Below are 16,675 nucleotides of genomic sequence, written 5' to 3'. Positions count from 1 at the left end.
TGCCAACTGTACAGGCTGGTTGAGGTGTGACTGTGACAGCACCTTGGGGAGGAATGCTGTATTTGGTCAAAAAAGTGACACCTTAACCATCTGGGTTCCACCTCAGACACAAATCACTCATGGACAGAGCATGCAGTTCACTGGCATGCTTCGCTGATATAGTGGCATGGAGAAAAGTTGTTTTAACAAAGATCCATCTGAGCACAGGCAAGGCTCTCAATGGGAGGCAAGCATAGAGCATCCAACATTGGGGGCAGGTCCCAAACTGGAGCTATCAGTCCAACCACTTAGTAATGTCTTGGACCCTCCAGGGGCCAGATGCACAAATGCTAAATCCGAGGGCTGGTCTCCTCTGCCAGAGAGAACCAAAGTGGATCAACGGCTCTGAGGCAAAGACAACTGTATATGGTATACAGTTGAGGTGTTGTCTGACCGGATGAGCATGTTTCCCCCTCAGTTATTGCAGGAAATGCCTGAGGGCCATGTGCAAACGCCGGTAGCTCCAGAAAACTGATGTGCCTCAAGGAGTCCTGAGCAGACCAGTACCCCTGGAATGCTCTGTTCTCCCACACTGGACATCCGTTTTGACAGTTTCCAGTTGAGATGGGACGGAGCCCATGGGGATGCCCCTCATCACATAAAACCTCTTTCTCCACAGAACCAGAATGAAGAGGCACTGCTGTGACCCCCTGAGCCTCCTGTGCCTGTGCCACTTGGTGTCCAAGTGAAGTCTGTTTAGCCAGCTCTGCAGAGGACACAGCAAAAGTAAGCCCAGGGGAACAACAGTCAAGGCTGCTAAGTTTGTTCTGACTGAGCTTCAGGTCTTATTGGAGAACCTTATTTTTGTTCTTCTTTACCTGGAACTTTCTCATGAGGCAACTCATGAGAAAGTTCTATCTATTAATCTATCTATTAATTCTCCAGTTGTATTCTCTACAGCAGTTGGCCCTCTCCCTGCTGAATGGGTCCCTGAGGTGCCAAATTTCTTGTTGTAGAGCATGGTTCTCCATCCAGTGGTCCTGATTCCTACCTGCCACTTGACTAGTGGTCCTCAAGTTTTGGGCTGTGAAGATAGAACTTGCCATTTTTAGGTGGTAGAATCGGGTGTGAAGTGGATTAAAATTGCAGTTTGTCTCTGAACAGAGCACTACAGTGTCAGAACTCTGACACTGTAGTGCTCTTTTAATGAGTGATCACCATAAAATATAAATTTTCCATTCAAAAGTTCAACTCTTAAGTGAAATTTTTACAATAATCTGGATTAAAAATGGATTTCACGGTTGTGAAATGTTGATCGAGAGTATGGATTCACCTATTCTCTCTGTCTGTTATTGTTCCATCTTCAAGCCGGCAGAAGTAGTTATATAGCCAAAATGACACCTGTGTAAAAGGAATACCCAGCACGGACAGGCACAGGAAGTGATGTGTCGTATATCACGTCACATCACATCACGTCACATCACACATGCTATCTACAATCACACATGGGGGCAGCAAAATGATGCCTTTGTTTGGTCCAGTGTAAATAAGCAAAGGCAGCACAATGAGGGGCCTTCTTAACAGCAATATATTGGGATCTCTGTTTCAAGGAGGCTTTAATGTAACAGCAGTATGCTGTGAGACAGATTTAGTGTAGTGTGCGTATTCAGTATTGCAGGCTCACATGATACACAGTTTTCCTGTATACAAACATTAATACATCTGTTAGAGTAGCATGTAATCAGTTTTCATTTTCATTATGATATTTAATACTATTTATTTTTTCAATTTTATTTTTTTTTAGAATTATATTATATTCTTTATGTTTGATTGATGTATTTATGTACTTTAGTGTCAAAACTAAAAGTATATAATAATCATTTACACAACAGATGGCTGTATATCAATGAATGTAAATTCTTTGAGTTTCACAAACATCCTCAATTACTCTATTTTTAGAACTTGATCCATTAGTCCACTAAAATTTTGAAAGTCTAGAAGAGCGATACCAGTAAATTATTTCATATTACTCACATGTTGAGGGAACCAGCCGGCAGTCAGTGAGCTAGAACATCCTACCCTAAAAACAACACTAAAGGTTATCAGCAAGCAGTTTATTACAATCCGTTTTTATGTTTATAGTTAGTTGACCTCCAGCATGACCCACAGCACCAGAATAATATGTCCCTACCTGACTTGAGAGCCAACCCCATCCAGCACTTTTGGTATGACCTGGAACATTAACTATGAGTATGACCTGGAACATTAGCTATGAGTCTGACCTCATCACCCAACAACACTGTTGGACCTCACTTTCACTGTTTTGGCTGACTGGGAGAAAATCCCTGCAGCTAAGTTCAATGTACTGGGAAGTCTGAAAAGCAGAAGAGTGAAGGCTGTTATAGTAGCACATTTATGTCTGTTGTTTTGAATGAGAAGTTCAACCATCACCAAGGGATAATGTTTGGATGTCCAAATACTTTGTAGTGTATATCCAGTCAATGTTCTCATCTTCCATTCCATATTTTCGGTTTTCCAAAATAAATAATTTTGTAAATGACACACACGGACACACCACCTACAGTTAAACCTGACTCTATAAATAATTTAAATAACACATTTACACAGTCTAAGACACACACATACTAAAAAGCAATCACAAGCATGCATGCAGGCAGGCTGCAGCTACGGCTGTGGGAGAATTGTAGGGGAAACGATTGGCTGAGTCCTTAATTCAATAATTTCTTCTGGGTACTAGCCCACCCCTGTCGCTGTTCATTGATGAAGGCGCTTTAAGGAGAGCGATATTTAGCATATCTGGTTAAATGGTCCTAACAAGCCCCAGCTTGCACCATGTTAAAAATTAATAAATAATAAAAGAAGGAGAAAGTGTGATGTTGCCAGGGAAATAATTTGCCTCTCTTGAACTGATGATGGCATCCACTTTATGCAAATTGGTGTCTGGGGACAACAAAATCCCTCTTAATACATATGCAGGACTTCATAAAAGAGAGAGATAGAGAGAGAGAGAGAGAAACCTGGGAAGGCTGGATGACATGAGGAAAGAGAAAAATAAAAGGTAATAGTCAGCACAAAATTGGACATGTGAATTTTATGTTCATAAAATCAATGGAAAGGTGCGGTTCTTCTGATGGTAAAATTACAGGTTTTGTGCGTGCGGTGTGTGTGTGTGTGTGTACATTAAGCTTAAAGTGTTTGAGACAATCTGAAGTGTGTGTATTAAAATGCAAAACTGATGACTGAATGAATTCTGACAGGCAAAACTTTTTTCTGTCTTTTAAGCTTCTTATAAACATAATTAATATCATTATATATTATTCAACCCTGTATTTTAGAAATTACGTCCTATCTTAGAAAAAAAATAATTGTGACTCATGCATATTGTCAAACACCTCTGCTGTTAATAAATGTTGCAGTTCCTTCAGTCAAAGAACAGTGTGGCCTAATGCAATTCAGCTACCAGTTATGTTGCAAATACATATTTGGGGAAGCAGTTTAATTCCATATGAACATAATTTCTAAGGGTCAGGGTGGAAATATTGTATACAAAATAATATTGTATTGATACAAAATTAAATTGTTATTCATGACAGCAATTCTATATTGTATTGTTATATTGCTTATTTGATCATTCAATCAGAATGTGCTCATGCCACCTCAATATGGCTTATAAACACCTCTCCAAAAACACAGTGGATCCTCCTATGCAGATTAATGTATATTGACAGATATTATGACATTATGATATAATTGCTTTGAGAAACCCTCCGTTTTTGATCAACTTATTTTAATTTGTTAATGCTGTTTGCTGTTGCTAATCCCTACATGTTTACCTGTTGCCTTGATAATTTAATATAAATTATATAGATTAAGTATAATATACCTAATCGACATCATGGGCTTCATCATTGTCAGCACCAGAGTGGTGAGTATGAAATGACTCTGTTGCACTGATTAAATTATTTATTGATTATTTTTGTGTGTTGGCCTCACCACACTGATCATGAGAGTCTGCCATTATTAGAATACCAATTATGATTTGAGAATTTACAATGTTACTCTTTTCTTCAGAGATCAACAGTCAAACTATGTGTTTGATAAAATGTTTGACTACACTATGAATGTGTGGATATCCACACACGTACACAGTCCCCATACATAAACCAACAAGAACTAACCAACCTGAACAGTTAAGCTTGTGGAACAGTTGGTTTCTTTAGTTGTCGGCAGGTATAGGCACAGTTCAAGGTTAGAGGACCCTTGGCATCATTCTTACAATAACAAACACACAGTTAAGGTTAAGGAACGTTCATTGATCAAACAGCAATGGCTGTTGGTTTCAACTGGGAACAAACAGTTGTCTTCTGAAAGTTCTGTGTTTTGTCAACTCCTCCATCCACCTCAACCTTCTCCTAATGTGGACCTTGTCACCCAATAAACTACATCACCTGACTTCCTCATTGGCTCCCATCATAATTACTATGAAGAAGTTGCCCTACAATAAAACATAGCTGTGGGTCATAATAAGCTGTTTGCACATAAGATCTATTGCCTTGTTTTGCATAGGAGGATAGTCTCACATAAACATGTACACATACACTTTCTCCATTTCATAGTATCCACCATTCCACCCCCTAGTTCCCCACCACACCCTGCTTACTCTCTCTGAGGAAGTTTTGAATCCTGTCATTCCGACTCGGAGTTCAGCACTTCTTTCATGTGTGCCTCGACAGCGGGCCTCTCCTCCTTTTGTATTGTTTTATTATTTATGCATGGGGAGGGCTTGGTGGTTGTTGGGTGCATAAGCAGCAGCAGCATTAGGACAGATGGGGAGGGGGACTAATTCATATTCTGTTTCACCAACATCTTAGCGAGCCGAAGAGTTCAAACATTTTCCAAGCAAATGCAGAGAGAGAGGGAAATGAAAGGGAGAGACATGAAGAGAGGGAGGACAAGACACTAGGGGTAGGTGTGTGCATGTGTGAGTGAGAGAAAGAGTGTGATTTTGCATGCACTTGTCCATATGCCTGAGTGTGCATGTGTGTGTGTGTGTATATAGCATATACAGTATTTGTTAGTATTCAAGAACAGATGGAGATGAGAAGTGTGTGAGGGAGAGGGTGCAAGAAAGCGAAGGATGAAAATGGGGGGGGGGGTGAGTAATGGTGCACAGAAGAAAAGATATAGAGTTAATAAAAAAATGGAAAGTGATTAAAAATATATTTTGCTTTTGGTGTGAAAGAGGCATTAGGGGGTATGAGGAGACTGTTGAGCTGTTGTTAGTGCCACTACCCCCATGTGCAAATGTGTATGTGTGTATGTCAATGTGAGCGCACATCAATTATATTATAAAACACAGTTTTCTTTGTGAAAAGTTCCAAATGGCCACACAAGGAAGACGTCAGACTCAGTAGAGTTTTGACGAAATTGGGACAGAATCTGTAACAGAGATATAACTTTTAAAAAAAAGAAGAGTTCAGTATGTTTTCAGTATTTTTGGCCACTTTTGCCTTGCAACAAGGGTCCCTGGCCAAACTCAGCCCTGAGATCACAGTATATGGTATGTGTCTTAAACACTAGGCCAACAGGAACCTCCAGCTGATTGGTTGTTCTTTTACAGTCACATTAATGGGTAAAGTAATATTTTTTTTACATGTAAAAATAGTTCACATGTGCCATCAGAATGTGTTCAGTGACATGTCTGTGGACATGTCCATAAAATGCAGTTGGCATGCATAATATATTTCAAATGAATGCATGCTGCATGCACTCAAATGTACATGAAATATTTAGATATGTAATGGTTTAAAGAAAATGCATCAAAGTATCAAATCTGAGCATGCAACAAGAGCAAGTTGTTATCAAAAAATTTAAGGTGTAAACAGCTGATTACATCATGTTAACAACTACAGTTTGACCACTGCATTTTATGAAATGATTGAAATGCAAGAGTCTGATGTTTCAATAAGAAGTTGATACACTGAACAAGTTTTTGTTTTGATATCCTCCTCCGTTTAGTCAAAGTCTGTTTGCTCTGGCTGATACCATCAGCTGAAACTGTTGTAAAATTCAACAATGCACATATGTCAGGGCAATAATATGTTTGGCGTGATATTTGTCCCCCTTACTATCTCCATCTTTGGATTTATGGACTATTGTTTTCAAAATTTTGTGAGTGGTTTGCCGCCCTCATGCTCAGGTTCTCTATCAGAGGCCTGGGAGTTAAGGAGGGTTCTGCACAGAGTCATAGCTGTTCCTAGTACTGTACTCATGTGGACAGAGACCTCAGATGTTGTACCTCAAATCTGCTGGGGCCCCTCTCACGTGCTGCAGTTGTTCCTTCAGCCCCTGGTACTTCTCAATCTTCTCGTGCTCCTTCTTGTTGATGTTACTATCAACTGGGATTGCCACATAGATCACAACTGTCTTCCTCTGCTCCTTATCGACCACCACTATGTCTGGTTGGTTAGCCAGCAGCTGCTTGTCAGTCTGGAACTTGAAATCCCACAGGATCTTAACTCTGTTGTTCTCAACCATTTTCAGTGGTGTGGCCCATTGGGACTTAAGGACTTCTGATCCATACTCGGCACAGATGTTCCTGTACAATTTCCATGCATCCTGTGGTAGACCCCTTCCTCTACGGATCTGGTGCTTTGGGCGTGTTCTGCTTAAATTATTGTATTATTATATTATTTCTTACTTATTATTACTATGTATTAAAATATTAACAACATTTTAATGTTGTAGCTGGGTGAGAAGTTGAAGTTGTTGAATACATGTGGTGGAATAAAATTCTATATTTGCCTTGTAGTAATATAAGTAAGGAAAATCCAGCTGTAGTGCAGTATTTGAGAAAAAAAAGAACTTCAACCACTGTATCTCCAATAAAATTAGAGTCCTGCAATCATATGAAAACTAAAATGAAATGAATAAATAAATGAATGAATAAAATTTAACAAAGTGCACATCCTTGTGTGTTCATCTGATTTGCATTGATTCTGTATTTGCAGTTTCTTCTAAATGTGATGTACCGATCTTTTCTTCCTTTGCTTGTGTTTTGAAATGTACATGTTTTCTTAAGTTTCAGGGTGCTGACCTTCCTCACCCACTGTGCAAAGGTTGTATAAATAACAATTACCCTCTATATGCTGTAACAAAATTCATTATGCTAAGCAATCATTTCTCAAATATGATATTAAGCTATGAATAAATTCAAGAAATATATACATACTGGAAGTAAATACCAAACTGAACAAACACCACATCACTTCATAATCATCAATTAAAACCAGCATGCAGACTATGCTGAACCTTGTCACACCTCATGCATCAGCTGTACTGTGGCCAGTTTAGGCTGCACTTAACTAAAGCTGAAGCCTGCTATGGCCTCAGGGTGCTCCTGTCTGTGCCAGCCATATCAATAGTCACCACAGCTGGGCTCAGCTCTGACATTGTGCTGGAGACTATTGCTCTACCGCCTTAACACCCAAACCATCTAGGCCAATCACAATCAGTGGATGTATGTTGGAGCATGTGTGTGTGTGTGTTTCCACGTTTTTCCTCCACATCTTCAGCACATGCCCTTGAGCATGTGCAAAATGGCTCAGTATCAAAGAGTGATGATTGAACTAAAAACATACTCCACTTGGAGAAAAATAAGCCCCTCAGTGTGTGTGTGTTTTTAAGTGTGTGAATCTCTATATGAGTGCACATTTGTGTGTATATTTGTGTGTGTGTGTGATATGTGTCTTTTAAATGTTTGTCTCATGAACCAACTTCTCTGTGTGTGTGTGTGTGTGTGTGTGTGTGTGTGTGTGTGTGTGACAGTTCATGGTAAAAACAAAGAGAGGCAGAGAGGCAAGGAGACATTTGCTAAGATGTATTGAATTTCAATAAAAACTGCAATGTGGAGTATTAGGCTTGGGCGATTTTTCAATCTCTCATTGCTCTGTCTTGAATTAGTCGTGGTACACTCCATTTTCACCATGCCCAGCTAATCAAATCTCCTCCTGTCCCCTGGGTCTTCTCTCATTTGGTATGTCCCATGAGTCATGTGCCAATCAAATTGCTCATCAATGTCTGCCTCTCTTTTCTTAGTCTCTCACTCCATTCCTTGTTTTAAACAATTTCATTAAACTGTGCCATTAAAAAAAAAAAAAAAAAACTGTTATTGAAGCCATGCAGCCAGATTATGTTGAATTAATGTAAAGGCGAGAACCTTTACAGTCGATAGTGGCTATTGTGTGTGGTAACACTAACTAATTAATGGGTCGAGCAACTCCCATGTTCTGCTAGCATAACATAACAACTGTTTTTGTCAGTGGACAAAATGTCCTTGACATGGACAATTGTCCTGAGTTACATTTCAGCAGATACACTGATCCCAAAGATTGTTCAATAATTTACACCCAAAAAACGTGGGAAAATAAGTTCCAGGTTCAAAGATCCTGGAGTTATCCTTTAAGTAAATGATCTGAATACTATACTACCACTGCTTATGTACAAGCTGCACATTCTTGCCTTCTCTTGTAGATTGTTTGGGCAGTAAACAAGCCGATTTTTGCTTGACATTAACAGCATCATGTACCTGTGGGAAGTTGGACCACTGTGGGTGCTGCAGCTCCTCCACCCCCAGGTTACAGATACCCCAGATACCAAAATGTTGAAATTGAACAGAATGTAACTAGAGTCACAACTTTCCTTTTAATGGTTTGTTGTACTGTTTTGTCTAGTATAGGATGTTGTGTAGTGTTTGTGTTGATCTGTTGTGGAACAAATGTTTGGACAAGATTTCATCATCCTCTCTGCATCTGCAGCATGGACACTTTATTAAAGTTCAAATTGAATTTTCAACCAACAGCAGCAAATGTATGCCACTTTCATGAGATACTAACTGGGTTATGCCAGCATGTTCGTCCTGACTATTCTTGACAAGTTTCTTTCTGTTCCCATATTGTTATATTGTTTGGCTAACATAATGCTATACAGTACTGTCAAGATTTTGACTTAGAATGTTGTGAGGGCCTCACATTGTCCTGTCCTGACTGATTTATGATCCTATATTGTAAAGGTTGTCTAATAATGTTGACATGTACAGTATACTGTATGTGTGGTCAGTCTGTGAGTGTGTCAGCTGTGAGCCCAGCGCCTATTATCTTGATTCATTTCTATTTTTGATATAATACAATGTGCTAAAGTTGCAATAAGACAGACATTCACAAGATTCTTGAAAAGTTTTTTTTTTTTTTTTTTTAATAGAGAGGGAGCGGGGGTGCGGGGGGGTGATTAAAGTCTCACCTCTCACACTATTCCAATAGTTTCAGATTAATTTCTGGTCTCTTATAATTCCCTGGATAATGAAAAAAAGTTCTTTCTCCACAATTATACTGTTGGAGGGAACAATGTCCCATTTGAGATTTTAAGCCATTTACACAGATGATTCCAGTAATGCCATGCAAATAGAATTTAATTCAAAGTTAATTCACCCGCATTACTTTTTAATAAAGAAATGATAAATTATAATCTCCTCTGCAATTTAATCTATTTATGCTGCTTCCGTTGCTGGAAAGTGTCCACTGCATGTCTTTCCATTAATTGGGAGAGAGATGGGAGAAAAGAGAAAAAGAGAGAAGAATAAAAAAAAAGTGGGAAAATAAAGGAGGTAGCAGCTAAATTTGTTATCTCAGCGTCGAACTGTGTTTGAGAAAGAAATAAAGGGTGTAATGAATTGATTTCATATTTAGTCTCAGGCGTGCTGATACGCATAGATCTCTAGTGGTCTTTCAGTGCCTGTAGCCTGCAGTATTTTCTTTCCTTTCATTAAGGTTGAGATTCTGCCCTTTGATAGTGTTATCGATTCTGCCTCAGAACACTGTGGCACCCCTGTGAAGTTGCTCTTCAGGTAGAATGAAAGAAAAAAAAGAAGATGAAGCTATTATCTTTGGTGTTATCCTGTACTAGTGTAGCGGCAATTCACAAAACCGCTTTACTTACCAGTGAACTGTTTTCCTCGCTCTTTGTTCTTCCTTGCTTTTATTGAATTCAAGGGATAATTACAGATTCTGTGGCTGCCGCTGCTGCTCGGGCCTGCTGTAATTTCAGCAGACTGAAAATTTATTGCTTAAATCATTATGATTCTCTCCCCTGTCTCTGCGTTTAAATTCTCTCCTTCGATTTGTTACAAATGTGTGTAAAGAGGTGCAGAACTTGCTGTACTTCAGCTTAAGTCCAAATTTGACCTTGTAGTTTTTATCATTATAATAGAGAGCAAATATCAAGTGAACACTGGCTCCTTCTAATATGATACTTTGGTGACCTACATCTAATAAATCATCACCTTCACCAAATAATATCCTCTCTGTGGATGTTAAATGAGAGAAGATGGAGGGACCTTCCAGCAAAGTTAGTGGACTCACCTGCCATTCATGGATCCACCCTGCAATCCAACATCAAACTGTAAGAAGATCTACTGTAAGTAATGATTACAGCTGCTAAAGTGTCATTTTTTTCTAGAAATAACTGTGAGAAAGTACAGTCAAAAATGCCTGATATAGGGTAAAAGTAAGAAAATAATTTTCTGTCACATCTGTTGTCTGTTGGTGTTATCCCGTATCTGAACAGGGGTAAAATCTGCCTCGATTTAGGGCCACAAAATGCCAACAAAAAAGTTCTGGTTAGTAGCTGAATAGTCAGCCAAGGCTTGGATTACCAAATACACAAAGTTTGCAGATCTGGTCCCCACTGTGTCAGTTAGTTTATAGTCATGTCTCAAAATGTTTATTTATTTATTTTATTTTTTTTCCAAATATACAGTGGTTACAAGTATTCTAACCTCTTTGCTTTTTACACCATGTTGTGTTGGAGATTTAATTCAAAATGGATAAATTATTTATTTTATTTTATTTTATTAAAAATCACACACAAACACTTTACGAAAGTATTCAAAACCTTTGACTGTTGACCCTTGTGGCGCTCCAAATAAATTGGTGCATAAATTATAATCACCTAAAAAATCTGGTTAAGAAATGCCTTTTTTTTAAACAATATTTAAAAAAAAAAAAAAAAAAAAAAGAAAAAGAAACACATGACATAAGAAAACAAAATACACCCTAAGTCTATAGTACATGATTATACTGTAGACCTGCACATTCAAAATAAATGTACACATACAGCCAGTTGGCAGTTTGATATTTATTGATTGAACAGTCCTGCAGTAAATTCTACTGTAATGATAGTCATAATGTTAAGTTTGTAGAGAGGGTCAACTCTATGGTCATTTTGGAGGTTGCAGTTTGTGGTGCTGTGCAGTTGAATTGTATTGCCTTGCTTTCAGGACAAGTGTTTGTATTATTTTGTTCACCCCATTTGTCAGTGAGATTAGGTTAAATAACAGAAACACCTCTCTGTGTAATACAATACAGTTCAACAGCACCACAAATCACATCCTCTAAAATGACCAGACATTTGACTCAACACTTCTCTAACACAATTTCAACATAAACTCAACTCTGTAAGCACAACAATAATTTTAATGTTACAATGCCCTATAATATAGAATATGACAACATAAAGCTGTTGTCTGATTTTTACTCTAAATATTGCGTTTGAAATTTATAAACTCAACACTTGCATCAAACCACATCATAGCTTAGGGAAATTAAACATATGGCCTGCAACTCAGTTAAGCAACTAAAGTGGACGCAAGAAGCGAGAGAGATATTTCACATTTATTGTTAGACTACACAAAACTGTCAGAGAGCATGAGCAGTTAAAGACAGAAAAGGTGAATCTTAACATTTTACCACAGTGGCTTCTACATGTAGCAACTACAGTCCTTTTCTTCCTGGTCATGTTCTTCTCTGTTTCTGTCTCTCAGCAGGATTATGTTAAACTGCTAATTAGCACCCAGACTCCTGCACATTTAAGCACTATGAGTGGCTTGCTATAACTAAACACCAGTCACGAAGGACCAGAACTAAATGATTCTTGCAGACAGATGTCAGTACCCATCAAATAAACTGACAAAACATCATTATTACATTATTAAGTATCATGTTTGTTATATTGATGTTACATTGGAGTAGAATGAAGGTACTCGAAAGTCTAGGAAATAAATGTGTGTCCACAAATTTGAACTGAATTTACTTAATGATGATTTTTAATCATCTTGGCATTCTATAACATTTAATCTATTTTATCAGCACAAAATGTAAAGGTAATTACTAAAGTGTACCTTCTGTGAATCACTATATTTTCACAGACTTAAGATGTATAGCATCTATGCTAATCACAGCACCAAAGACTCTGAAAGAATTTAGACATTTGGCACATAACTTAAAAGAAAGAGAAAAAAATTGCATGTGGCAGCTAAACCAAGGACATAAGATCAAACGTGATAATGTAGCAAAGCTCATTTTCCTCAAAGATCCTAATTGATTGGTTGATTATGCTTTCTCTGTTCCTCCATCTCGGTGGGTCTTCTTTAATAGCTCCATAATGACGCTACTGAGCTGGACGTGTAAGACTCAGCCAATTAGAATAGTAATAGGCTCTAATTAACTTAAAAAAAAGGATTTTCAATAAAAAAGGAGGAGATAGCGAATTTGATTACTCATATTCATTAACTACCCCCCAACCCTCACTTCCCCCCACCCTCCCCAGCCTCCTACCCCCCCCTGCCCCCCTCCCCTCCCTATCCCTGGAACTTTGCTCCCTTCATTTTTATGAATATTTTATCTTATGTGAAACATCACAATACACGCTGTCCCTGGCAAAGGCCAAAGACATAACAGCAGAAAAGCCTTTCTTCTACTCTCATTCAAAAAGCCTTCCTTTGTTTCTGCATAATGAACAAGTCGCTGATGGCGGCGGAATAAATTTTAATTAGAGTTTTTTGGAGGAGACTTGTAAGGATGATAGGTTGTTTTAATCAAAACTTGACAGTGTGAAGGCTTTTTAGGAATAAACCAAAGTTAGTAGCTGAAATATGTGTTCGTGTGTGTGCGTTTGTGTGACAGACAGAGACAGAGTCGTGTTGTGCCAGCAGGTATCTGTAACGGTGCATCAATAATTTGCAGCAATTTTAACCAACTCCCTCCTCCTCCCTGCTTCTTTCTCCCCGTCGTTCCCTCTCTGTCTTTCTTGCCTCGGGTCAAGTTAGCACCACTTAAGGACTACAACACTGTGCCCAATCACCATATGTTGTCTGTGTCTGTGTGGCTACATGTGTGTGCGTGTGTGTACACATGTGTATGTGTACATACCTGCTTTGCTTGTTCCCCTACCTGATGCCTCCCGTCGCTCGCAGCCAAAGCATGTCAGCTTTTCAGAGACAAAAACAAAAACAGAAGCGAGCAGAGAGGGGACACCAGGTACACCAGCATGTGCGTGTGTGTGTGTGTGTGTGTGTGTGTGTGTGTGTGGATACAGGATGTGTGTGCATGTGTGCATCCTGCAGGCTGGTTTGCTATGAGACAGGGCCAGATGGTCACCCCAGGCAAAGCAGGTTGGGCCTGTTTACCTGCTTCACTCTGGGTCATGTCAGCTTCGTTTTCAGCTTAGCCGCAACACAGCTCAAGCCTCGCTGCCAAAAACACAACGTTTAACTCCCCTTCTCTCTTCCTCCTCCTCCTCTTTGTGCTCTCTCCTTCTCCTCCTTTTCTTTCTCTCCTGCACTTCCCTCTAGCACAGTGTCTTTAAAGAGATAACTTTAGTCCTTCTGCTCCCCTGCAGATGTATTTTTAGTAGTGTAAAGTGACGCAAAACTGAAACAAAAACCTATTTTAAGACCAAAATATGAAGTCACAATTCTGCAGGATTTGTGAGGCAAAAGGAAAATATGGTCTCGACAAAGTGATGTTTTCATTATCAGTTAGTCAGATAAAATATTTTTTGATCAATCTATTAATAATTTAGCCAAAAAAATATATTTTTTAAAAAAGATGTCCTCCTGCTCTGAAGGTGACATCTTCAGCTTGTTTGTTTTGTCCAGAACCCAGAGATAATCAATTTATAATCCAGAAAAAAAGGAACAAATTTTTACATGTGATAATCTGAAACCTGTGTTTGTCATCTTTGCTTGAGAATATTTTTAAAATTGAACTTAAAAAAAAATAAATAATTGATTTTAAAAATTGTTGCTGGTTAATCTTCTGCTGATTGATTGAACTAATTAATAATATTATTGCAACTCAGTTGAAGATGATGATGATGATAATATACAGGTGGTAGTAATTAGCCACAATCAGTGTAACTAAGTGGCTTTGTTTTCCAATTTTACTTCAAGTATGTTTTAAATTAAAACCAGTTGCTGGATCTCAAATAACAGCCAGCACAAGCAAATGAAATGGAGGCATGCTCTAATGGTATGCCTGGTTCCACAGCACCACTAATTCCATCACACAATAACAGTGAGTCACTCTGCTGCTTAGAATGTCTCTTTTTAACAAAATATTTCATTCATCAAATTAATTCCTCTATTTTGCCACTTTTTAAATTCAGAGTTAAACTACTGATAATACAAATTTCAAATGGAAGGGTTACATGGATTATGCCCACTGAGCCACTGAAAGGTATTTAATGTGAAATGGTGTTGCGTGGATTGTTTAGTTTCATTAACAGCAGTTTAACAATGAAAGAAATAGCAAAATAGATGCAACTGGGATTATTGGTGAGCGAAAGCAGTATTTCTGCAGAGCAGGAGATTGGTAGGCACAGCATGTGTATGCTATCGTACTGATTAGTGGTGGGTGATATTATGTAATAATAATAATAATAATAATAATAATAATCTAAAGTCAGCCTGGTTCTCATTGCAGCTCAGGTGAGAATGAGAATTTGTGAAAAGTGATACATTTAACATTATGAATCAGCATCATGTCCACATACACTTTTTGAAACACACATGTAACATCATATTCAGAAGCAACAGTGAACATTTAACAGAACATTTCTATTGATTTGTTTTCCATTGTATTCCATTCCTTATTATATACAGTTTACATCCACACCAGTATCAGCTTAGCAGTGTAACATGAGGCTGCTTCCATTAGAGAACAACCCTCTCTCCCTGCCCCTGTTAACCCCCTGCTGTAGCAACAGTTACTGGCACCGTGGCTAAGCATGATGTCCGGCTGTAGCAGTAACAGGTGCCTACATGTTGCCTGCTGGCACAATGCCACCGAGCCACAGTAGGCATCTTGGCAGGATGTTCAGCGCTCATGCCCAAGCTTGCTGTCTCTAATCTGTCTAATCTCAACCTGCACTCAGCTGCTGATCAATTTAGAGTGGTCATACACACTGATGATGACTCTTCATCAAAACAATGCTCCTATAGGTGCAGGGAAATTACAGAATGCATGTATTGTTAAGGTTCTGCTCTGTTTACCTGGGATACAACCATCTCATACAAACACACACACACACACACACACACACACACACACACACACAAATTTAAGAATCTGCATCCCCTTAAACATCATTGCCACCAGCCACACAAAGCAATCCATCCCCGCTTTTTCCTCACACACTACCATCCTTTACATTCACCCCACCCCTCCCACACCACTGCACCCACTGCCCCTCAAGCCTGCTGTCACCCCTTGCACCCATCTCCTGTCCCCCTCTCTCCTGCCTCCCACACACACACACACACACACACACACACACACACGCCCTCCACCCTTTTTCCATTTCAGATGCAAAGCTGGGGCCGAGGCGAGCCGTGCATATAGTCACAGCGGCAATCTCATCTATGTCCAATCTGTCATGCCACTGCCTTTCATTATTCTCCTGCGTGGGGGGAGAGATAACGCTGAGGCATATTTTATGGACAGTACAGAGAGAGAGAGAAGGAGAGAGAGAGAGAGAGAGAGAGAGAGAGAGAGAGAAAGGGGGATAAAGAAAAAAATAAAGGGAGAGAAAGATGCCAATATGTTGGGCTAATGGTTGTGAGATATTAGGGGTCCTGCTCTGGCCAGGGGAGAAGTGTCACTCTGCTTCATTGGTATCTAGGTCAAGGCAACAGAGAGGAGGAGAATGAAAAAAGAAAGAAGCAAATGAAGTGATGAAATTCTTGAAATAGAGGTTTGGGGGTGGAAGGAGAAGGATGGGAGGTAGCGCTGGTCAGTGCCATATCATCTACATTAAAAATGGACAGCCTGGGGGCCTGGAGGGGGGTTTAAATAAGCCACAGCCATTCTTCACGGCCATTCGATGGCCCCATAAAATCGGGGCTTGTATGCATGCATGCATGTCGCTGTTGTTGAATATGGAGGAGTGAGGGAATGTGAGGGGGCCAGCAGATGAAGGAGGGGAGAGATGGATGGAGGGAAGGGTGAATGCACTGGGGTCAGGTATTCTGTTCTGTCACCTCTGTTGCTGGGCTGAGTGGCTGACTGGTTGTCTCTCTGCTCAGCGTCCTGGAATGATTGGGTCCTGGCCTGCAGAGAATGGGCTGGCCAATTTAACATATATACGTATATCATAGCCATTGTCATGCTGTGTGTGTGTGTGTGTGTGTGTGTCTGTCGCATGGGCATTGTGTGTGTTTGAATATGCAAATTAGATTGAGCAGTACCTTTGATTTCGTGCATGTCTTGGTGTCCGCGCACGTGTGTGCGTGTTGCCGCAATTGTGCAACATCCAGATGTCAGCACAGCCTCACTCGGTGTCT

Source organism: Lates calcarifer, linkage group LG16_LG22, assembly GCF_001640805.2.
Source record: "Lates calcarifer isolate ASB-BC8 linkage group LG16_LG22, TLL_Latcal_v3, whole genome shotgun sequence".
NCBI classification, from domain to species: domain Eukaryota; kingdom Metazoa; phylum Chordata; class Actinopteri; family Centropomidae; genus Lates; species Lates calcarifer.
This window is presented reverse-complemented; position numbering follows the sequence as displayed.